This window comes from Oncorhynchus masou, chromosome 1, assembly GCF_036934945.1.
Source record: "Oncorhynchus masou masou isolate Uvic2021 chromosome 1, UVic_Omas_1.1, whole genome shotgun sequence".
Classification (NCBI taxonomy): Eukaryota; Metazoa; Chordata; class Actinopteri; order Salmoniformes; family Salmonidae; genus Oncorhynchus; species Oncorhynchus masou.
Window position 1 is genome coordinate 306702 of NC_088212.1, and position 23578 is coordinate 330279.

A 23578-nucleotide genomic window follows, 5' to 3' on the forward strand; every position below is an offset into this window, starting at 1 on the left:
GGGCGAGTAGCTGCGGGGGGGGCGGAGCTGTTGGCCGAGGTTGGAGTAGCCAGGCGGAAGGCATGGCCAGCTGTTGAGAAATGCTTGTTGAAGTTTTCGATAATCATGGATTTATCGGTGGTGAACGTGTTACCTAGCCTCAGTGCAGTGGGCAGCTGGGAGGAGGTGCTCTTGTTCTCCATGGACTTCACAGTGTCCCAGAACTTTTTGGAGTTGGAGCTACAGGATGCAAATTTCTGATGAGGGGTGGTCATTTGACTGCAGCTCCGTAGCGGATACAGGCAATGAGGCAGTGATCGCTGAGATCCTGGTTGAAGACGGCGGAGGTGTATTTGGAGGGCCAGTTGGTCAGGATGACGTCTATGAGGGTGCCCTTGTTTACAGATTTAGGGTTGTATCTGGTGGGTTCCTTGATGATTTGTGTGAGATTGAGGGCATCTAGCTTAGATTGTAGGACTGCCGGGGTGTTAAGCATATCCCAGTTTAGGTCACCTAACAGAACAAACTCTGAAGCTAGATGGGGGGCGATCAATTCACAAATGGTGTCCAGGGCACAGCTGGGAGCTGAGGGGGGTCGGTAGCAGGCGGCAACAGTGAGAGACTTATTTCTGGAGAGAGTAATTTTTAAGATTAGTAGTTCGAACTGTTTGGGTATGGACCTGGAAAGTATGACATTACTTTGCAGGCTATCTCTGCAGTAGACTGCAACTCCTCCCCCTTTGGCAGTTCTATCTTGATGGAAAATGTTATAGTTGGGTATGGAAATCTCTGAATTTTTGGTGGCCTTCCTGAGCCAGGATTCAGACATGGCAAGGACATCAGGGTTAGCAGAGTGTGCTAAAGCAGTGAGTAAAACAAACTTAGGGAGGAGGCTTCTGATGTTGACATGCATGAAACCAAGGCTTTTTCGATCACAGAAGTCAACAAATGAGGGTGCCTGGGGACATGCAGGGCCTGGGTTTACCTCCACATCACCCGCGGAACAGAGGAGGAGTAGTATGAGGGTGCGGCTAAAGGCTATCAAAACTGGTCGCCTCGAGCGTTGGGGACAAAGAATAAAAGGAGCAGATTTCTGGGCATGGTAGAATATATTCATGGCATAATGCGCAGACAGGGGAATGGTGGGGTGTGGGTACAGCGGAGGTAAGCCCAGGCACTGGGTGATGATGAGAGAGGTTGTATCTCTGGACATGCTGGTTGTAATGAGTGAGGTCACCGCATGTGTGGGAGGTGGGACAAAGGGGGTATCAGGGGTATGAAGAGTGGAACTAGGGGCTCCATTGTAAACTAAAACAATGATAACGAACCTGAACAACAGTATACAAGGCATATTGACATTTGAGAGAGACATACAGCGAGGCATACAGTAATCACAGGTGTTGAATTGGGAGAGCTAGCTAAAACAGTAGGTGAGACAACAACAGCTAATCAGCTAGCACAACAACAGCAGGTAAAATGGCGTTGACTAGGCAGGGAGGGTCGGATTAACTACACACAGAGACTGAGTGCGGCTGGGGCCGACAGATAAAACATAAACAAGCAGAATGGAGTACCGTGATTAATGGACAGTCCAGCAGGCATCAGCTATGTAGCCAGGTGATCAGTGTCCAGGGGGCAGCGGTGGATGGGGCAGGGAAGCTGGACTGGCGAGTATTATCCAGGTAAATAAAAACTGGCTGGCTGTGCAGAAGGTAAAGCCGCTAGCAGTGGCTAACAATGACTAAATAGCTCGTAGCGGGAACTTGCAAGGTGCCTTGGTGGAAGAGTGGGGTAACATCTCACAGCAAGAACTGGTAGATCTGGTGCAGTCCATGAGGAGGTGCACTGCAGTACTTAATGCAGCTGGTGGTCACACCAGATACTGACTGTTACTTTTGATTTGGATCCCCCCCCCCCCCCTTTAATCAGGGACTCATTATTTCTGTTAGTCACATGTCTGTGGACCTTTATGTTTCTGCTGAGTTTATTTATCCAACAGATTTATGGGTAAACCACTTCTCCAATCTTTTTGGCCCTACAACAAAGAATAAACAGCAAAACCCTAAAAATGTACATACATCTTAGCCAGATATCTTTAAACTCAGCTTTTCACAATTCCTGACATTTAAGCCAAGTACAAATTCCCTGTCTTAGGTCAGTTAGGATCCCCACTTTATTTTAAGAATGTGAAATGTCAGAATAATAGTTGAGAGATGTCACGACTTCCGCCGAAGTTGGTTCTTCTCCCTGTTCGAGCGGCGTCCCGCGGTCAACGTCACCGGTCTTCTAAATGGTAGGATAGAGAGGGAAAGGAGGGCCTGGTCAACGTCACCGGTCTTCTAAATGGTAGGATAGAGAGGGGAAGGAGGGCCTGGTAAATGGTAGGATAGAGAGAGGGGAAGGAGGGCCTGGTAAATGGTAGGATAGAGAGAGGGGAAGGAGGGCCTGGTAAATGGTAGGATAGAGAGAGGGGAAGGAGGGCCTGGTAAATGGTAGGATAGAGAGAGGGGAAGGAGGGCCTGGTAAATGGTAGGATAGAGAGAGGGAAAGGAGGGCCTGGTATATGGTAGCATAGAGAGAGGGGAAGGAGGGCCTGGTAAATGGTAGGATAGAGAGAGGGAAAGGAGGGCCTGGTAAATGGTAGGATAGAGAGAGGGAAAGGAGGGCCTGGTAAATGGTAGGATAGAGAGAGGGAAAGGAGGGCCTGGTAAATGGTAGGATAGAGAGAGGGGAAGGAGGGCCTGGTAAATGGTAGGATAGAGAGAGGGAAAGGAGGGCCTGGTAAATGGTAGGATAGAGAGAGGGAAAGGAGGGCCTGGTATATGGTAGCATAGAGAGAGGGAAAGGAGGGCCTGGTAAATGGTAGGATAGAGAGAGGGGAAGGAGGGCCTGGTAAATGGTAGGATAGAGAGAGGGAAAGGAGGGCCTGGTAAATGGTAGGATAGAGAGAGGGAAAGGAGGGCCTGGTAAATGGTAGGATAGAGAGAGGGAAAGGAGGGCCTGGTAAATGGTAGGATAGAGAGAGGGGAAGGAGGGCCTGGTAAATGGTAGGATAGAGAGAGGGAAAGGAGGGCCTGGTAAATGGTAGGATAGAGAGAGGGAAAGGAGGGCCTGGTAAATGGTAGGATAGAGAGAGGGAAAGGAGGGCCTGGTAAATGGTAGGATAGAGAGAGGGGAAGGAGGGCCTGGTAAATGGTAGGATAGAGAGAGGGGAAGGAGGGCCTGGTAAATGGTAGGATAGAGAGAGGGGAAGGAGGGCCTGGTAAATGGTAGGATAGAGAGAGGGGAAGGAGAGCCTGGTAAATGGTAGGATAGAGAGAGGGGAAGGAGGGCCTGGTAAATGGTAGGATAGAGAGAGGGGAAGGAGGGCCTGGTAAATGGTAGGATAGAGAGAGAGGGGAAGGAGGGCCTGGTAAATGGTAGGATAGAGAGAGGGGAAGGAGGGCCTGGTAAATGGTAGGATAGAGAGAGGGGAAGGAGGGCCTGGTAAATGGTAGGATAGAGAGAGGGAAAGGAGGGCCTGGTAAATGGTAGGATAGAGAGAGGGGAAGGAGAGCCTGGTAAATGGTAGGATAGAGAGAGGGGAAGGAGGGCCTGGTAAATGGTAGGATAGAGAGAGGGGAAGGAGGGCCTGGTAAATGGTAGGATAGAGAGAGGGGAAGGAGGGCCTGGTAAATGGTAGGATAGAGAGAGGGGAAGGAGAGCCTGGTAAATGGTAGGATAGAGAGAGGGAAAGGAGGGCCTGGTAAATGGTAGGATAGAGAGAGGGGAAGGAGGGCCTGGTAAATGGTAGGATAGAGAGAGGGGAAGGAGGGCCTGGTAAATGGTAGGATAGAGAGAGGGGAAGGAGGGCCTGGTAAATGGTAGGATAAAGAGAGGGGAAGGAGGGCCTGGTAAATGGTAGGATAGAGAGAGGGGAAGGAGGGCCTGGTAAATGGTAGGATAGAGAGAGGGAAAGGAGTAAAGACGAGAGATGTGTGGACCGTTGATTTAGTGCATTCCTCATGCGTGTGGGGCACGCACACACAGTAAGGAGGACTGTGGGAGATGGATTGCCAGCACACAGTAAGGAGGACTGTGGGAGATGGATTGCCAGCTTCCAATGCAGTGTGTCCATAAACAGAGCAGAACACAGACAGCCTGATGAGTGGGGAAATGAACAGCTGCACACACATCTGATTTTATTTACTTTACCTTTATTTAACTAGGCAAGTCAGTTATGAACAGTTTCTTATTTACAATGACGGCCTGGGAACAGTGGGTTAACTGCCTGTTCAGGGGCAGAACGACAGATTTGTACCTTCTCAGCTCGGGGATTCGATCTAGCAACCTTTCGGTTACTAATTCAACGCTCTAACCACTAGGCTACGCTGCCACCCCAAGGTGGGACTATAGACACATTGATCTGGAGGTGGGACTATAGACACATTGATCTGGAGGTGGGACTATAGACACATTGATCTGGAGGTGGGACTATAGACACATTGATCTGGAGGTGGGACTATAGACACATTGATCTGGAGGTGGGACTATAGACACATTGATCTGGAGGTGGGACTATAGACACATTGATCTGGAGGTGGGACTATAGACACATTGATCTGGAGGTGGGACTATAGACACATTGATCTGGAGGTGGGACTAAAGACACATTGATCTGGAGGTGGGACTATAGACACATTGATCTGGAGGTGGGACTATAGACACATTGATCTGGAGGTGGGACTATAGACACATTGATCTGGAGGTGGGACTATAGACACATTGATCTGGAGGTGGGACTATAGACACATTGATCTGGAGGTGGGACTATAGACACATTGATCTGGAGGTGGGACTAAAGACACATTGATCTGGAGATGGGACTATAGACACATTGATCTGGAGGGGGACTATAGACACATTGATCTGGAGATGGGACTATAGACACATTGATCTGGAGGTGGGACTATAGACACATTGATCTGGAGATGGGACTATAGACACATTGATCTGGAGGTGGGACTATAGACACATTGATCTGGAGATGGGACTATAGACACATTGATCTGGAGGTGGGACTATAGACACATTGATCTGGAGGTGGGACTATAGACACATTGATCTGGAGGTGGGACTATAGACACATTGATCTGGAGGTGGGACTAAAGACACATTGATCTGGAGATGGGACTATAGACACATTGATCTGGAGGGGGACTATAGACACATTGATCTGGAGATGGGACTATAGACACATTGATCTGGAGGTGGGACTATAGACACATTGATCTGGAGGTGGGACTATAGACACATTGATCTGGAGGTGGGACTATAGACACATTGATCTGGAGGTGGGACTATAGACACATTGATCTGGAGGTGTCTTATTTTGCAACCCAACAATCCCTGAGGGGTTGGAAGTACAGGACAAGCCGTGGTGCAGGACCGGCAGGACCGGCCGTGGTACAGAACCAGCTGTGGTACAGGACCAGCAGGACCAGCCGTGGTACAGAACCAGCTGTGGTACAGGACCAGCAGGACCAGCCGTGGTACAGAACCAGCTGTGGTACAGGACCAGCAGGACCAGCCGTGGTACAGAACCAGCTGTGGTAGAGGACCGCAGGACCGGCCGTGGTACAGGACCAGCAGGACCAGCCGTGGTGCAGGACCAGCTGTGGTACAGGACCAGCAGGACCAGCCGTGGTACAGAACCAGCTGTGGTACAGGACCGGCAGGACCAGCCGTGGTGCAGGACCAGCAGGACCAGCTGTGGTACAGAACCAGCTGTGGTACAGGACCAGCAGGACCAGCCGTGGTACAGAACCAGCTGTGGTACAGGACCAGCAGGACCGGCCGTGGTACAGGACCAGCAGAACCAGCTGTGGTACAGGACCAGCAGGACCAGCCGTGGTGCAGGACCAGCTGTGGTACAGGACCAGCAGGACCGGCCGTGGTACAGGACCAGCAGGACCGGCCGTGGTACAGGACCAGCAGGACCAGCCGTGGTACAGGACCAGCAGGACCAGCTGTGGTACAGGACCAGCCGTGGTACAGGACCAGCAGGACCGGCCGTGGTACAGGACCAGCAGGACCAGCCGTGGTACAGAACCAGCTGTGGTACAGGACCAGCAGGACCAGCCGTGGTACAGGACCAGCAGGACCAGCCGTGGTACAGGACCAGCTGTGGTACAGGACCGGCAGGACCAGCCGTGGTACAGGACCAGCTGTGGTACAGGACCAGCAGGACCAGCCGTGGTGCAGGACCAGCAGGACCAGCCGTGGAGCAGTGCACTTAGCTCAGGTTGAGTGCCTTACTCAAGGGCACAACGGCAGTATATTTTCCTGTTGGCCCTGGCATTCGAACCATCGACCCTCTGGTTACAGGCCCACATACTGTACAGACAGACAAATGACGTTAACCACACACACTGCAGATCAAAGCAACAACAACCATTTGATTGAATTTCAAATACATCTATTTATATGTGGGAAACACAGCAGATTATTTTAATAACAATAGTCTTGACAGACTAAAGTGAAGAAGACAGAGATATAAACACAGTGGGGACGTTACCATAGCAATAAGATGTCTCTGTCTCCGTAGACGTACCAGCGGGACTCCCACTATAATAAAATCAGATTAAAGAATGATCACATGTATTTCATATATATATATATATCAGAGCTCTGAGATGGCGCTGTCTGTGTGTTCAGTGTGTGTGTGTGTACATGTGCAGGGTGTGTGTGATGTGTATGTGTGTGTGTGTGTGTGTGTGTGTGTGTGTACATGTGCAGGGTGTGTGTGATGTGTATGTGTGTGTGTGTGTGTGTGTGTGTGTGTGTGTGTGTGTGTGTGTGTGTGTGTGTGTGTGTGTGTGTGTGTGTGTGTGTGTGTGTACATGTGCAGGGTGTGTGTGATGTGTATGTGTATGTGTGTGTGTGTGTGTGTGTGTGTGTGTGTACATGTGCAGGGTGTGTGTGATGTGTATGTGTGTGTGTGTGTGTGTGTGTACATGTGCAGGGTGTGTGTGTGTGTGTGTGTGTGTGTGTGTGTGTGTGTGTGTGTGTGTGTGTGTGTGTGTGTGTGTGTGTGTGTGTGTGTGTGTGTGTGTACATGTGCAGGGTGTGTGTGATGTGTATGTGTGTGTGTGTGTGTGTGTACATGTGCAGGGTGTGTGTGTGTGTGTGTGTGTGTGTGTGTGTGTGTGTGTGTGTGTGTGTGTGTGTGTGTGTGTGTGTGTGTGTGTGTGTGTGTGTGTGTACATGTGCAGGGTGTGTGTGATGTGTATGTGTGTGTGTGTGTGTGTACATGTGCAGGGTGTGTGTGTGTGTGTGCGTGTGTGTGTGTGTGTACATGTGCAGGGTGTGTGTGTGTGTGTGTGTGTGTGCGCGCGTGTGCGTGTGTGTGTGTGTGTGTGTACATTTGCAGGGTGTGTGTGATGTGTATATCTGGAGTTGACTCCACTCTCCGTGTTTAAGGGACAGAGAGGTTAAGATGATGTTAAAGATGCTTGCCGGACTCTAGAGCTCTAAACCTTACTAGCTGTTAAATCATTCCTCAGGGTTTAACAAGTCTTCCTTAGTGTCTCTAAACCTTACCAGCTGTTAAATCATTCCTCAGGGTTTAACAAGTCTTCCTTAGTGTCTCTAAACCTTACCAGCTGTTAAATCATTCCTCAGGATTTAACAAGTCGTGCTTAGTGTCTCTAAACCTTACTAGCTGTTAAATCATTCCTGTGACCTTGTGTCCTCAGGGTTTAACAAGTCTTCCTTAGTGTCTCTAAACCTTACTCGCTGTTAAATCATTCCTCAGGGTTTAACAAGTCTTCCTTAGTGTCTCTAAACCTTACCAGCTGTTAAATCATTCCTGTGACCTTGTTTCCTCAGGGTTTAACAAGTCTTCCTTAGTGTCTCTAAACCTTACTCGCTGTTAAATCATTCCTGTGACCTTGTTTCCTCAGGGTTTAACAAGTGTCTTGATTATGTTCACACCAAATTAGACAAATATGACTCTGTGTATGAGACAGGAAGCTAGTCGTGAATGTGTCATTTCACATCCCAAAAGGGGCGGGCCCAGGTACACCAACACATTATTTTGGCATTAATGTCACATATCAGTTTGCAAACAATAAATAATATATATATATATATATATTGAGTTAATAAAGCCGCATACAAACATGGTCTCTTTTTTGTTTTCTTGAGTAAAGCAGCTCCAAAAAGCAGGTGTTTCAGCCCAGCTCAGTGCTTTCTGTGGTGGTGGGGCAAGCCAAGTCACTCATGGGGACACTACGTCACCGCCAAGTATAAGGGTAGAGATACAAAATTCAAGCCTCTTGAGTGATGCCATAGAGTTACATTAGAAGTACCCATCCAAGAAGGCTCAAGGTCATTGGCCACAGATAAAATTACGTCAAATCACATTATATCTACAGTAGCTTTGATTGGACTGATGATGTCAACATCATACTTTCAAAATCTTAGCTAGCCGTGATCGTCATGCATCAAGTTGAGAATCTACTGGCAAATCCTTTTTAACCATTGTCATATGAAGATAAATAATGGAGAGAATTTATAGATAAAACGGATCGGTGTTCATCTGACATTGGACATAAACACAACAAGTTGGATTCAACAATGAGTGGTTTGGAAGGAGTCAGTAAAGGCGGTTAACTGCAAGCATTGCAATTCAATCACTAGCCTGTTATTCAGTGGAGTAGCTGTGTGGTTCCAAATCTGGGATTAAGGGTCTCTTTTCCAAGTTTGAAATGATAAACATTCAACATTGGCCATGCTGACACTGAAGCATGGTTTGTGCCGCATTCAAAACAACTGTTAACTTGGAACTGCGAAACCTTGACTTCAGTGAGTTCAAGACAGCTGGGAAGTCGGGAATAAACAAGCTCCGACTGGGAAAATACGTTTTGAACGGTCATCCATCTCGGAATTGTAAATCCGGCCTCTTTCTCTAGCTACGGCCTTAAGATCAATGACGTCATCATGCAACCTTGTTTTTTTCTGAGTTCCGAATTGTTTTGAAAGCACCATAAACCCAGAGAATGCCAGACTTTGATGACAAAATTTCCCCACGAAGGACCGCCTCGCCATCTTCCTGTTCAAGTGAGCACAGCACAAAAAAGTGAGTCCAAAAATGTTGTGAACGCTGCTGCATAAATGATGTAATATGCCAGGGAGATATGTTACTGTAGCTAAGGAAGTAATACTAAGAGTATATTGTATAGTAAGATGTTAGTAGCCCATGTGCCTCACCCTAATAATTTGGTCTATTTATTCCTCTTAATTTCGCCTATTGTTCTGACTTGGTGGTGCACATGTAGCCTATAACCTGTTTTAGAGAAATGTTATCATCAAATATTGTAAGAGCCTTCATTGTCTGCTTATATGTCCTCTTTATTTATCCTACTGTTCTGACTTGGTGTACAGGGAGAACACTGTAAGAACGGCCCATGTTCTGAATTCTGTCGTTGTACACAAGTGCTAAACAAATAGTTATATTGACCTCGCTCATTAATGTCTTAATCGATATTACGGATTGCCTCTTATCCGCTCGTCGTCCCCTTATGCCATAGTTTGTACATCTCAATTATCAGTAGAAACCACATTTGTTTAAGCAAGTCAGCCATATCAGTTACGTTGTTTTTAAAGGCAGTAAATGAGGCTAAGTTAACTGGTTCGCTTGCCAGACAAGGCTCCGCTGAGAGCCAGGTGTAGCGGTGGTAAGGATTCACTGCATGGTGCTGAAAAGAAAGCTCTGCTGTTGGGACAGCTCTTTATGTCGGCCCTAACAGTGTGGGCATTGTTATAGTGCAGTAAATGTGTTGTTTAGTGTGGTGTTGTGTAATGTAGTGGCTGTGCTGATAGGCATCTCACTTTTATTTTTTGCCAAGATTTACATTCTACAGTCACCACTGAACACTCTCATAGTAGTGTATACTTAATATTATTATTCGCCCACTTCCTGTTCTCCCCATCTACTTTATACAACCGTTTAAACTATTATCACAACTTGAACTGGATTCAGTCCAGGGTTACATGCTCCATCCAGCTAGGACCTTTCTTCATGATGCTACTTTTTATACTACAGAGCTTTTTAATGATAAGGTGTGCATTGTTACAACAGCTGACCGAGCTTATTTAGGTGGTAGTGACTGATGTGGTTACAGGTAACAAAATCAAATCAAATTTGTCACATACACATGGTTAGCAGATGTTAACGTGAGTGTAGCAAAATGCTTGTGCTTCTAGTTCTAGTAATCTAAGTAATCTAACAAATCCACAACAACTACCTAATACACACATCTAAAGGGGTGAATGAGAATATGTACAGTTGGAAGTTTACATACACCATAGCCAAATACATTTAAACTCAGTTTTTCACAATACCTGGCATTTAATCCTAGTAAAAATTCCCTGTCGTAGGTCAGTTAGGATCACCACTTTATTTTACGAATGTGAAATGTCAGAATAATAGTAGAGAGAATGATTTATTTCAGCTTTAATTTCTTTGATCACATTCCCAGTTGGTCAGAAGTTTACATACACTCAATTAGTATTTGGTAGCATTGCCTTTAACTTGTTTAACTTGGGTCAAACGTTTTGGGTTGCCTTCCACAAGCTTCCCACAATAAGTTGGGTGAATTCTGGCCCATTCCTCCTGACAGAGCTGCTGTAACTGAGTCAGGTTTGTAGGCCTCCTTTCACACGTAGTTCTCAGGCAAAAACTAAAATGTGCACCTCTTTGGGTCCCCAGGGCCAGGATTGAGAACCAGTGATTTAGAGCAACAGTGAACCTAATCGATTCCAGAATTGTAAATAAACCTCAGAAGGAATACTACCCCCACCAGGTCATTAGCCTTTATTCATGTTTATCCGATGCCCTTTTGGCTTCGTTGAGAGAGATCTGGGCTCCCAGCGAAATGGCTTCCTCTGGCGACAGAAGAAGAGTTCTTCATTCTTTTAGAAAGGCCTTAGTCTGGCTTGGTGTGGCTTTACAATCAGAGGTGAGCCAATTCTTTATAGAAGCGGAAGAATCTATCATTGATTAATTAGTGTTCTGATAGTAATTCCCCTGCTTCAGATTCAATAGTTACTATATTAGCTAATTATTCATTACTGTGTAGCTTGGTGGCCAGTAAACAACAGACGATTACCATTGAAGTAATGGTTGAGTCTAACTCCATGGATGGCAAATTCTGCTCTCCGTCTAATCAATAAATTAAGTTCTGGATTGACTTTGGACAGAGTAAAAGTTACCTGGTCTGATAATATTTGTTGAGAACACCAACATAGTTAACAACATTTCCAAATCTTCTTGAATTGTGATTTATTCAACTCAGATGCAAATGTAGTTGCGTTATTTTAATAAAACATTTGGTGGAATCCCATAAAGCTTCCCTTGTTTCTATTGTAAAGTGGCTGTTCCACTGGATGTCAGAAGGTGAATTCACCAATTTGTAAGTCGCTCTGGATAAGAGCGTCTGCTAAATGACTTAAATGTAAATGTAAATGGATAAGAAAACTGAGCTTCCCTTGTTTCTAATGGATAATATAACTGAGCTTCCCTTGTTTCTAATGGATAAGAAAACTGAGCTTCCCTTGTTTCTAATGGATAATATAACTGAGCTTCCCTTGTTTCTAATGGATAAGAAAACTGAGCTTCCCTTGTTTCTAATGGATAATATAACTGAGCTTCCCTTGTTTCTAATAGATAATATAACTGAGCTTCCCTTGTTTCTAATGGATAAGAACACTGAGCTTCCCTTGTTTCTAATAGATAATGTAACTGAGCTTCCCTTGTTTCTAATAGATAATATAACTGAGCTTCCCTTGTTTCTAATAGATAATATAATTGAGCTTCCCTTGTTTCTAATGGGTAAGAAAACTGAGCTTCCCTTGTTTCTAATGGATAATATAACTGAGCTTCCCTTGTTTCTAATAGATAATATAACTGAGCTTCCCTTGTTTCTAATAGATAATATAACTGAGCTTCCCTTGTTTCTAATGTCTCTCTCTCTCTCCTCGGTGGCCTTATCTCCTGCTAAATGCCAGCCCATAATGAGTGTCTGTCTGTGGGTTTGGGGGGATAGGAGGGAGGTGGTGGTGGGATTGAGACACAGGGTCTTGAGGAGGTGTGTGTGTCTGTGAAGAGCTTAGTGATGGTAGGCGAACGTAAGAGCTGACTTGTTTATTCGTCCCCCCACTCCACCCGCCTCTCACTGGTCACCGGTCTCCTCTCGCCTGCTAAATGCCATGCAAATGCTGCCGCGGCCGCCCCAGCTGCCAATCAACCAGTGTTGGCATTCACCGCTCGCTACCCGCCAGAGCATTTAGAACCACCGCGATCTTTACTAAATGAGAAATCTCTTCCTCTCCCCTATTTCTCCCTTCTCCTCCCCTATTTCTCCCCCATTTCTCCCTCCTCTCCCCTATTTCTCCCTTCTCCTCCCCTATTTCTCCCTTCCCCTCCCCTATTTCTCCCTCCTCTCCCCTATTTCTCCCCTATTTCTCCCTCCTCTCCCCTATTTCTCCCTTCTCCTCCCCTATTTCTCCCCTCCTATTTCTCCCCTATTTCTCCCTTCTCCTCCCCTATTTCTCCCTTCTCCTCCCCTATTTCTCCCCTATTTCTCCCCCCCTATTTCTCCCCTATTTCTCCCTTCTCCTCCCCTATTTCTCCCTTCCCCTCCCCTATTTCTCCCCTATTTCTCCCTCCTCTCCCCTATTTCTCCCCTATTTCTCCCTCCTCTCCCCTATTTCTCCCTTCTCCTCCCCTATTTCTCCCCTCCTATTTCTCCCCTATTTCTCCCTTCTCCTCCCCTATTTCTCCCCTATTTCTCCCCCCTATTTCTCCCCTATTTCTCCCTTCTCCTCCCCTATTTCTCCCTTCCCCTCCCCTATTTCTCCCCTATTTCTCCCTCCTCTCCCCTATTTCTCCCCTATTTCTCCCTCCTCTCCCCTATTTCTCCCTCCTATTTCTCCCCTATTTCTCCCTTCTCCTCCCCTATTTCTCCCTTCTCCTCCCCTATTTCTCCCCTATTTCTCCCCCCCTATTTCTCCCCCCTATTTCTCCCTTCTCCTCCCCTATTTCTCCATCCTCTCACCTATTTCTCCCTTCTCCTCCCCTATTTCTCCCTTCTCCTCCCCTATTTCTCCCTTCTCCTCCCCTATTTCTCCCTTCTCCTCCCCTATTTCTCCTGCTCCTCTTGTTCAGACAGACGTGCTGCAGCCAGGTGTTCAAACACAGAAACACAACTCCCTCAGGAGGAGAGACAGAGGAGGAAACATGGAGGGAGAGAGAGTGACAAGGGAGGGAGTGGAGGAAGCGGAGGAGGGAGGGTGGGAAATGGAAGAAGGAGCGAGAAAGAGAGAAGAGGAGGGAGAGAGAGGAGAGGAAGGACGTGAGATGAGAGACATGGGAGAGAAAGAGGAACAGAGAGATGAAAGAAGAGGAATAGGAAGGGAGTGAGGGGGGAGGAGGAGGGAGTGAAGGGCTGAGTGGAGATGGAGGGAGGAGGAGGAGGGAGTGAAGGGCTGAGTAGAGATGGAGGGAGGAGGAGGAGGGAGTGAAGGGCTGAGTGGAGATGGAGGGAGGAGGATGGAGTGAAGGGCTGAGTGGAGATGGAGGGAGGAGGAAGAGGAGGGAGTGAAGGGCTGAGTGGAGATGGAGGGAGGAGAAGGAGGGGGGAGTGAAGGGCTGAGTGGAGATGGAGGGAGGAGGAGGAGGAGGGAGTGAAGGGCTGAGTGGAGATGGAGGGAGGAGGAGGAGGGAGTGAAGGGCTGAGTGGAGATGGAGGGAGGAGGATGAGGGAGTGAAGGGCTGAGTGGAGATGGAGGGAGGAGGAGGAGGGAGTGAAGGGCTGAGTGGAGATGGAGGGAGGAGGAGGGAGTGAAGGGATGAGTGGAGATGGAGGGAGGAGGAGGAGGGAGTGAAGGGCTGAGTGGAGATGGAGGGAGGAGGAGGAGGGGGTGAAGGGCTGAGTGGAGATGGAGGGAGGAGGAAGAGGGAGTGAAGGGCTGAGTGGAGATGGAGGGAGGAGGAGGAGGGAGTGAAGGGCTGAGTGGAGATGGAGGGAGGAGGAGGAGGGAGTGAAGGGCTGAGTAGAGATGGAGAGAGGAGGAGGAGGGGGTGAAGGGCTGAGTGGAGATGGAGGGAGGAGAAGGAGGGGGAGTGGAGGGCTGAGTGGAGATGGAGGGAGGAGGAGGGAGTGAAGGGCTGAGTGGAGATGGAGGGAGGAGAAGGAGGGGGGAGTGGAGGGCTGAGTGGAGATGGAGGGAGGAGGATGAGGGGGTGAAGGGCTGAGTGGAGATGGAGGGAGGAGGATGAGGAGGGAGTGAAGGGCTGAGTGGAGATGGAGGGAGGAGAAGGAGGGGGAGTGGAGGGCTGAGTGGAGATGGAGGGAGGAGGAGGAGGGAGTGAAGGGCTGAGTGGAGATGGAGGGAGGAGAAGGAGGGGGAGTGGAGGGCTGAGTGGAGATGGAGGGAGGAGGAGGAGGAGTGAAGGGCTGAGTGGAGATGGAGGGAGGAGGATGAGGAGGGAGTGAAGGGCTGAGTGGAGATGGAGGGAGGAGAAGGAGGGGGGAGTGGAGGGCTGAGTGGAGATGGAGGGAGGAGGAGGAGGGAGTGAAGGGCTGAGTGGAGATGGAGGGAGGAGGATGAGGGAGTGAAGGGCTGAGTGGAGATGGAGGGAGGAGAAGGAGGGGGAGTGGAGGGCTGAGTGGAGATGGAGGGAGGAGGATGGGGGTGAAGGGCTGAGTGGAGATGGAGGGAGGAGGATGAGGAGGGAGTGAAGGGCTGAGTGGAGATGGAGGGAGGAGAAGGAGGGGGGAGTGGAGGGCTGAGTGGAGATGGAGGGAGGAGGAGGAGGGAGTGAAGGGCTGAGTGGAGATGGAGGGAGGAGAAGGAGGGGGGAGTGGAGGGCTGAGTGGAGATGGAGGGAGGAGGAGGAGGGAGTGAAGGGCTGAGTGGAGATGGAGGGAGGAGGATGAGGAGGGAGTGAAGGGCTGAGTGGAGATGGAGGGAGGAGGAGGAGGGAGTGAAGGGCTGAGTGGAGATGGAGGGAGGAGAAGGAGGGGGGAGTGGAGGGCTGAGTGGAGATGGAGGGAGGAGGAGGAGGGAGTGAAGGGCTGAGTGGAGATGGAGGGAGGAGGATGAGGAGGGAGTGAAGGGCTGAGTGGAGATGGAGGGAGGAGGAGGAGGGAGTGAAGGTCTGAGTGGAGATGGAGGGAGGAGGAGGAGGGAGTGAAGGGCTGAGTGGAGATGGAGGGAGGAGAAGGAGGGAGTGAAGGGCTGAGTGGAGATGGAGGGAGGAGGAGGAGGGAGTGAAGGGCTGAGTGGAGATGGAGGGAGGAGGAGGAGGGAGTGAAGGGCTGAGTGGAGATGGAGGGAGGAGAAGGAGGGAGTGAAGGGCTGAGTGGAGATGGAGGGAGGATGAGGAGGGAGTGAAGGGCTGAGTGGAGATGGAGGGAGGAGGAGGAGGGAGTGAAGGGCTGAGTGGAGATGGAGGGAGGAGAAGGAGGGAGTGAAGGGCTGAGTGGAGATGGAGGGAGGAGGATGAGGAGGGAGTGAAGGGCTGAGTGGAGATGGAGGGAGGAGGAGGAGGGAGTGAAGGGCTGAGTGGAGATGGAGGGAGGAGGATGAGGAGGGAGTGAAGGGCTGAGTGGAGATGGAGGGAGGAGGAAGAGGGAGTGAAGGGCTGAGTGGAGATGGAGGGAGGAGGAAGAGGGAGTGAAGGGCTGAGTGGAGATGGAGGGAGGAGGATGAGGAGGGAGTGAAGGGCTGAGTGGAGATGGAGGGAGGAGGAGGAGGGAGTGAAGGGCTGAGTGGAGATGGAGGGAGAAGGATGAGGAGGGAGTGAGGGGTTAGTGGAGATGGAGTGGAAGGTGTCAAAGTCCCGTACAACAGCCTTATTATGTTGATGTGATTGGTAGAAACGGTGGCAGCTCTCGTTGTGGCTAATACCAGCTCCCCTGGGCAATGGTGGTGCTTTATTAAACTTCATGAATGGCTTAGCCTTCCAATTTATCGCCTGGCAAGGAGAGGAGACACACAGAGAGATGAGAGGGAGAAGGAGACTCTCCCGAATAGAACTACATAAAATTTGATTATCAGGAAAAAGTTTTAGCCCCAAGGCAGAGGTACTTTGGGACTGCAGTTTTATAACCCAGAATGCAAATATGACAGACATGATGTCAGGTGGATGAGAACAAAAGAACATGAGGAGCAGTGGATAATCAACTGATGGGGAGAGACAGAGTAGTGGATAATCAACTGATGGGGAGAGACGGAGTAGTGGATAAGCAGCTGACGGGGAGAGACAGAGTTGTGGATAATCAACTGATAGGGAGAGACAGAGTAGTGGATAAGCAACTGATGGGGAGAGACAGAGTAGTGGATAAGCAGCTGATGGGTAGAGACGGAGTAGTGGATAAGCAACTGATGGGGAGAGACAGAGTAGTGGATAAGCAGCTGATGGGTAGAGACGGAGTAGTGGATAAGCAGCTGATGGGTAGAGACAGAGTAGTGGATAAGCAGCTGATGGGTAGAGACAGAGTAGTGGATAAGCAGCTGATGGGGAGAGACAGAGAAGTGGATAAGCAACTGATAGGGAGAGACAGAGTAGTGGATAAGCAACTGATGGGGAGAGACAGAGTAGTGGATAAGCAGCTGATGGGTAGAGACGGAGTAGTGGATAAGCAACTGATGGGGAGAGACAGAGTAGTGGATAAGCAGCTGATGGGTAGAGACGGAGTAGTGGATAAGCAGCTGATGGGTAGAGACAGAGTAGTGGATAAGCAGCTGATGGGTAGAGACAGAGTAGTGGATAAGCAGCTGATGGGGAGAGACAGAGAAGTGGATAAGCAGCTGATGGGGAGAGACAGAGTAGTGGATAAGCAGCTGATGGGGAGAGACAGAGTAGTGGATAAGCAGCTGATGGGGAGAGACAGAGTAGTGGATAAGCAGCTGATGGGGAGAGACAGAGTAGTGGATAAGCAACTGATGGGGAGAGACAGAGTAGTGGATAAGCAGCTGATGGGGAGAGACAGAGTAGTGGATAAGCAGCTGATGGGGAGAGACGGAGTAGTGGATAAGCAGCTGATGGGGAGAGACGGAGTAGTGGATAAGCAGCTGATGGGGAGAGACGGAGTAGTGGATAAGCAACTGATGGGGAGAGACAGAGTAGTGGATAAGCAACTGATGGGGAGAGACAGAGTAGTGGATAAGCAACTGATGGGGAGAGACAGTGTAGTGGATAAGCAACTGATGGGGAGAGACAGAGTAGTGTATAAGCAACTGATGGGGAGAGACAGAGTAGTGGATAAGCAACTGATGGGGAGAGACAGAGTAGTGGATAAGCAACTGATGGGGAGAGACAGAGTAGTGGATAAGCAACTGATGGGGAGAGACAGTGTAGTGGATAAGCAACTGATGGGGAGAGACAGAGTAGTGTATAAGCAACTGATGGGGAGAGACAGAGTAGTGGATAAGCAACTGATGGGGAGAGACAGAGTAGTGGATAAGCAACTGATGGGGAGAGACAGAGTAGTGGATAAGCAACTGATGGGGAGAGACAGAGTAGTGGATAAGCAGCTGATGGGGAGAGACAGAGTAGTGGATAAGCAACTGATGGGGAGAGACAGAGTAGTGGATAAGCAGCTGATGGGGAGAGACAGAGTAGTGGATAAGCAGCTGATGGGTAGAGACGGAGTAGTGGATAAGCAACTGATGGGGAGAGACAGAGTAGTGGATAAGCAACTGATGGGGAGAGACAGTGTAGTGGATAAGCAACTGATGGGGAGAGACAGAGTAGTGGATAAGCAACTGATGGGGAGAGACAGAGTAGTGGATAAGCAACTGATGGGGAGAGACAGAGTAGTGGATAAGCAACTGATGGGGAGAGACAGAGTAGTGGATAAGCAACTGATGGGGAGAGACAGTGTAGTGGATAAGCAACTGATGGGGAGAGACAGAGTAGTGTATAAGCAACTGATGGGGAGAGACAGAGTAGTGGATAAGCAACTGATGGGGAGAGACAGAGTAGTGGATAAGCAACTGATGGGGAGAGACAGAGTAGTGGATAAGCAACTGATGGGGAGAGACAGAGTAGTGGATAAGCAGCTGATGGGGAGAGACAGAGTAGTGGATAAGCAACTGATGGGGAGAGACGGAGTAGTGGATAAGCAACTGATGGGGAGAGACAGAGTAGTGGATAAGCAACTGATGGGGAGAGACAGAGTAGTGGATAAGCAGCTGATGGGGAGAGACAGAGTAGTGGATAAGCAGCTGATGGGGAGAGACAGAGAGAGACAGGCTTTTCACAATAGAGAACCTGCAAATATTGTACAATCTAGGTATGGAAAGCTCTTAGAGAATTACCCATAAAGACTCACAGCTGTCATCACTCTTAGAGAGTTACCCAGAGAGTCTTACAGCAACATGAGCCAGCAACATACCACCCTACATCCCACTGCTGGCTTGCCTCTGAAGCTAAACAGGGCTGGTCCTGGTCAGTCCCTGGAGGGGAGACCCTCTGGAGGGTGATGTTAAACAGGGCTGGTCCTGTTTGATCCCTGGATGGGAGACCAGATGCTTTTGGAAGTAGTGTTGAAGAGGTACTCTAAAAACATCCTCATTCCCCAGGGACCCTCTGGAGGGTGATGTTAAACAGGGCTGGTCCTGGTTGGTCCCTGGAGGGGAGATCCTCTGGAGGGGGATGTTAAACAGGGCTGGTCCTGGTCAGTCCCTGGAGGGGAGACCCTCTGGAGGGTGATGTTAAACAGGGCTGGTCCTGGTCAGTCCCTGGAGGGGAGATCCTCATTCCCCAGGGACCCTCTGGAGGGTGATGTTAAACAGGGCTGGTCCTGTTTGGTCCCTGGATGGGAGACCAGATGCTGCTGGAAGTAGTGTTGAAGAGGGACTCTAAAAACATCCTCATTTCCCAGGGACCTTCTGGAGGGTGATGTTAAACAGGGCTGGTCCTGGTCAGTCCCTGGATGGGAGACCAGATGCTGCTGGAAGTAGTGTTGAAGAGGGACTCTAAAAACATCCTCATTCCCCAGGGACCCTCTGGAGGGTGATGTTAAACAGGTGTCCTGACTCTCTGTGGTCACTAAAGATCCCATTGCACTTATCATAAGAGGAGGGGTGTTAACCCCGGTGTCCTGGCTAAATTCACAAATCAACCATGACTTAAAGTCTTCATAACCTCCACCTTTACGTGCGATGAAACAGCGAATCAGGTTGAGCAACCTGTCGGTTCAACATCATCTACTTTATTTTTTCTGATAGAATTAACACCTTTCTCCATGCAATTTACAAATTGATAAGCGCTATTGATTAGAGCTGGGTAAATTAGTAATCTATTTGGATAAGGGGATTTTAAAAATAAATTACTCCTGTTTAACCCTATGATCCCTGGAGACCAAATGGATTTGGATTTATGTTGCAAAATCATTTTAAATTGTGTTTTTTTTATTTTTACATTGGATAAAAATAAAGACTCAGAGCTAGAAAATGGTATATCATACACTACAGTTGAGGAACAATGGGATGGTAATTCTGCTTTGATAAACGTGTAAATGGCCTTTGAATGTTTTGGTACCTACTGGAGAGCTCTTTGTCTACACCCCATTCAGCATTGTTCACACCCTCTTAAGCCTTGGCCCCACCCATCTCTTTAAGGATTCACATGTGAGGCCATGTGCTAAACAGAGTGAGTAGTGTAGTAAACAACCAAAGATTTAAAGACTAAAAGTGGTGAAAGTAGTAGCCTACAATAAGGAAAATCTCCAGGTAAAAATACACTTTCTCGTCCTTCACCAATAGCCTAATCTGACTTTGGTGCAGGTCATGTTGTTCTTCACATTACCGTCTCTGGTCAACACACACTACATCAAATCAAAGTTTATTTGTCACATACACAGAAAGGTGTAAACGGTAGAGTGAAATAGCATATATGCAAAAATAGAAAGTGACCAGAATAAAATATTTGATGGGTCATGTGAAAGAAATGCTAAATGCTGGGCCACATTGTGTCAAGCCACTCCAGTTCACACTGACCGTGTGCAGAACGTAGTACATCACTGCTGTTTCCCACTGATCTTTGTCGATAGCGCTTGATAAATTCAGGGCAGCAATGTTGAGAGCAGTAGCAACACTTTGCGGTTCTCCAAGGTTAACGTTATATATATATATTTTAAAGCCTTGGGAGGATTATCAACACATACTGAGCAGATCATGTTATAGACAGAAGCTTCATGGCAGACCAAAATAATATACACAATCAGAGTATTTTTTTTTAAATCTACCAAAATCTTGGTGCTGAAAAGGATATAAATATGCATGACTTTCTTTCATTGATCCCTAATATTCTAAACATTTCTCTCAATATATTATAGTTAGTCTGTTGAGAAAATGAAAAGGTACACCGACTTTAAAAGGGAGAAATGTGCTGAAACCCCTATTGAATGAGAACTCCATGATAAATGTGCTGAAACCCCTATTGAATGAGAACTCCATGATAAATGTGCTGAAACCCCTATTGAATGAGAACTCCATGATAAATGTGCTGAAACCCATATTGAATGAGAACTCCATGATAAATGTGCTGAAACCCCTATTGAATGAGAACTCCACGATAAATGTGCTGAAAATATATAAGGTGAATTCACCAATTTATAAGTCGCTCTGGATAAGAGCGTCTGCCAAATGACTTAAATGTAATGTAATGTAAAATCCCTATTGAATGAGAACTCCATGATAAATGTGCTGAAAACCCCTATTGAATGAGAACTCCATGAAAAATTAGTTTGCCAGCTAGTGGGAGGGTTTTCAGCTGTTGAATTCAAATGTATTCAGTGCGTGCAAGGCAACCATGCCTGCAAAGCCCGGAACGCACCTACATAAGGTATGTCTGAATAGCAACTAATGAGAAGTGCGTAGGGAAGGTGTGCATAGGAATGGTGTACGTTTCCTAAGTCTGAATCGGGCCCCATGAGAATAGCTGTTCACACACTGATAGGTCACAGGAGAGCTGGTGACAGGTGTACATCTTAATCTCTCTCTTCCCTTTTTTCTCTACATTTCTCCCTGTCTCGCTCTCTCTTTTCTCCTTTGTTGGGTTTCTTTCTGCTATAATCCGTGTCTCTGTCCATGCATGGGGTTGGGGGACGGAGGCTGATGAAGTAGAAATGATACTGCCATCGAGGTGGTCTCTGTGGGTTCAGATTCTTCATATGGTCCAGAGATCGTTTGGTTGCTTTACCAGACAAATCTCTCCCGTGATAGGCCTACTGACACCAGTCTGGCCTTAGATTACAGTGTGGTGTTAAGCAGTGTTAAAGCCGCCTGGCTAGCTAACGCACCAGTTATCACGGTAAATACTAAAGACAGAGAGAGCAGATTCCTTTGATCGATAATGAGAGAGAGGCATTTGAGCAATTTGACACACGATGGGTTGCACGACGGCAATAGTTTCATCTTTCAGAGCGCTTTCAAAGTGCAGCTATTCTTCTCCGCTCTCATCGTGAGTTATCGTGTGTGTCTGTCTGTCTGTTGTTCCAGCCCAGCAGTAAGACACCTGATTAACCATATCATTGTTCAGAATAAAAACAGTGTCTGAAACCAAACCAGTAGGCAATACTGTCACCCACAAACTAACCGATCAAACAAACATCAACAAAACGAACAGATCAAAAACTAAACGATCAAGCAAACACCCATAAACTAACCAATTAAACAAACAACAACAAAACTAAATGCTTGAACAAACACCCACAAACTAACCGATCAAACAAACATCAACAAAACAAACTGCTTAAACAAACACCCACAAAATAACCGATCAAACAAACAAACTGCTTAAACAAACACCCACAAACTAACCGATCAAACAAACATAAACGAAACGAACCAACCAAACATCAACGAAACGATCACAAACTTACAAAACGAGACAGCAAACACCACCTGACCTCCCCATCCACACAGTGACACTCCTGAATCAATAACATACTTGTCAGTGAAGGAACTCCTACATGATTGGAGCAGCACACACACAAACACCACACTCTCTAGGTGGACTTCACCCTATGGTGAAGACACTCTCCAGGTGGACTATCTAGACCCTGTGGTGAGGACACCATCTAGACCCTGTGGTGAGGACACCATCTAGACCTTGTGGTGAGGACACTATCTAGACCCTGCGGTCAAGACACTCTCCAGGTGGACACTATCTAGACCCTGTGGTGAAGACACCATCTAGACCCTGTGGTGAAGACACTCTCCAGGTGGACTCTCAGAACCCTGTGGTGAGGACACTATCTAGACCCTGTGGTGAGGACACCATCTAGACCCTGTGGTGAAGACACTCTCCAGGTGGACTCTCAGAACCCTGTGGTGAAGACACTCTCCAGGTGGACTCTCAGAACCCTGTGGTGAAGACACTCTCCAGGTGGACTATCTTCTAGTCTTAATGAGTGACAGGGATAATTAAAAACACACACACACACAGTGCTCTAATTATCTCTGTTTGTGACACGACGCGGTGCTGTGTGCTCCAGCTATAAGACAAGCTAATTAGGAGTGATGTCCCAGCGCTGTCTGTTCATTAATAAGACAACATCAATTAGACAGCTGCACTTCGCTGCACTGCCACGCTCTTACCGTTTACACAGAGAGATACAACATTTAATGGGAGGGAAGAGAGAGGATGGGGAGGAAGAGGGAGGAGGGGAGGGGAGGAAGAGGGAGGAGGGGAAGGGAGGGGAGGGAGCAGATGGGAAGAGATGAAGACAGACGAAAGATGAAGAGGGAAGGATGAAGGGATGAGAGAGGGGGTATAAAATGATTGCGTTTTCATCTTTGGATCTTCTAGTCATGAAATCTATGCAGTCTACTCAATAACTTTTTATAGCTACTGTTTACAGGCCTCCTGGGCCGTATACAACGTTCCACACTGAATTCCTATCGGACCTTGTAGTCATGGCAGGTAATATTCTAATTGAATATGTGCATTTCTCCAAAACTCAGTTGTCCTGAGTCTGTGCAGAACTGCCGGTAGCTAGGACCAATGGAGATACTCAAGTGTTTTAATCCTGTATCTCTCAACACATTCACGAAAATAGGCCTCGAAACCCTCCAGCTGCCTTCTGGAACTTATTCCAACGACTGAAAGAGCTACTTCCTGTGCTTAGCCATGTTGATGGAACTCATTCCAATGACTGAAAGAGCTACTTCCTGTGCTGAGCCATGTTGATGGAACTCATTCCAATGACTGAAAGAGCTACTTCCTGTGCTTAGCCATGTTGATGGAACTCATTACAATGACTGAAAGAGCTACTTCCTGTGCTGAGCCATGTTGATGGAACTCATTCCAATGACTGAAAGAGCTACTTCCTGTGCTGAGCCATGTTGATGGAACTCATTCCAATGACTGAAAGAGCTACTTCCTGTGCTGAGCCATGTTGATGGAACTCATTACAATGACTGAAAGAGCTACTTCCTGTGCTGAGCCATGTTGATGGAACTCATTACAATGACTGAAAGAGCTACTTCCTGTGCTGCGCCATGTTGATGGAACTCATTACAATGACTGAAAGAGCTA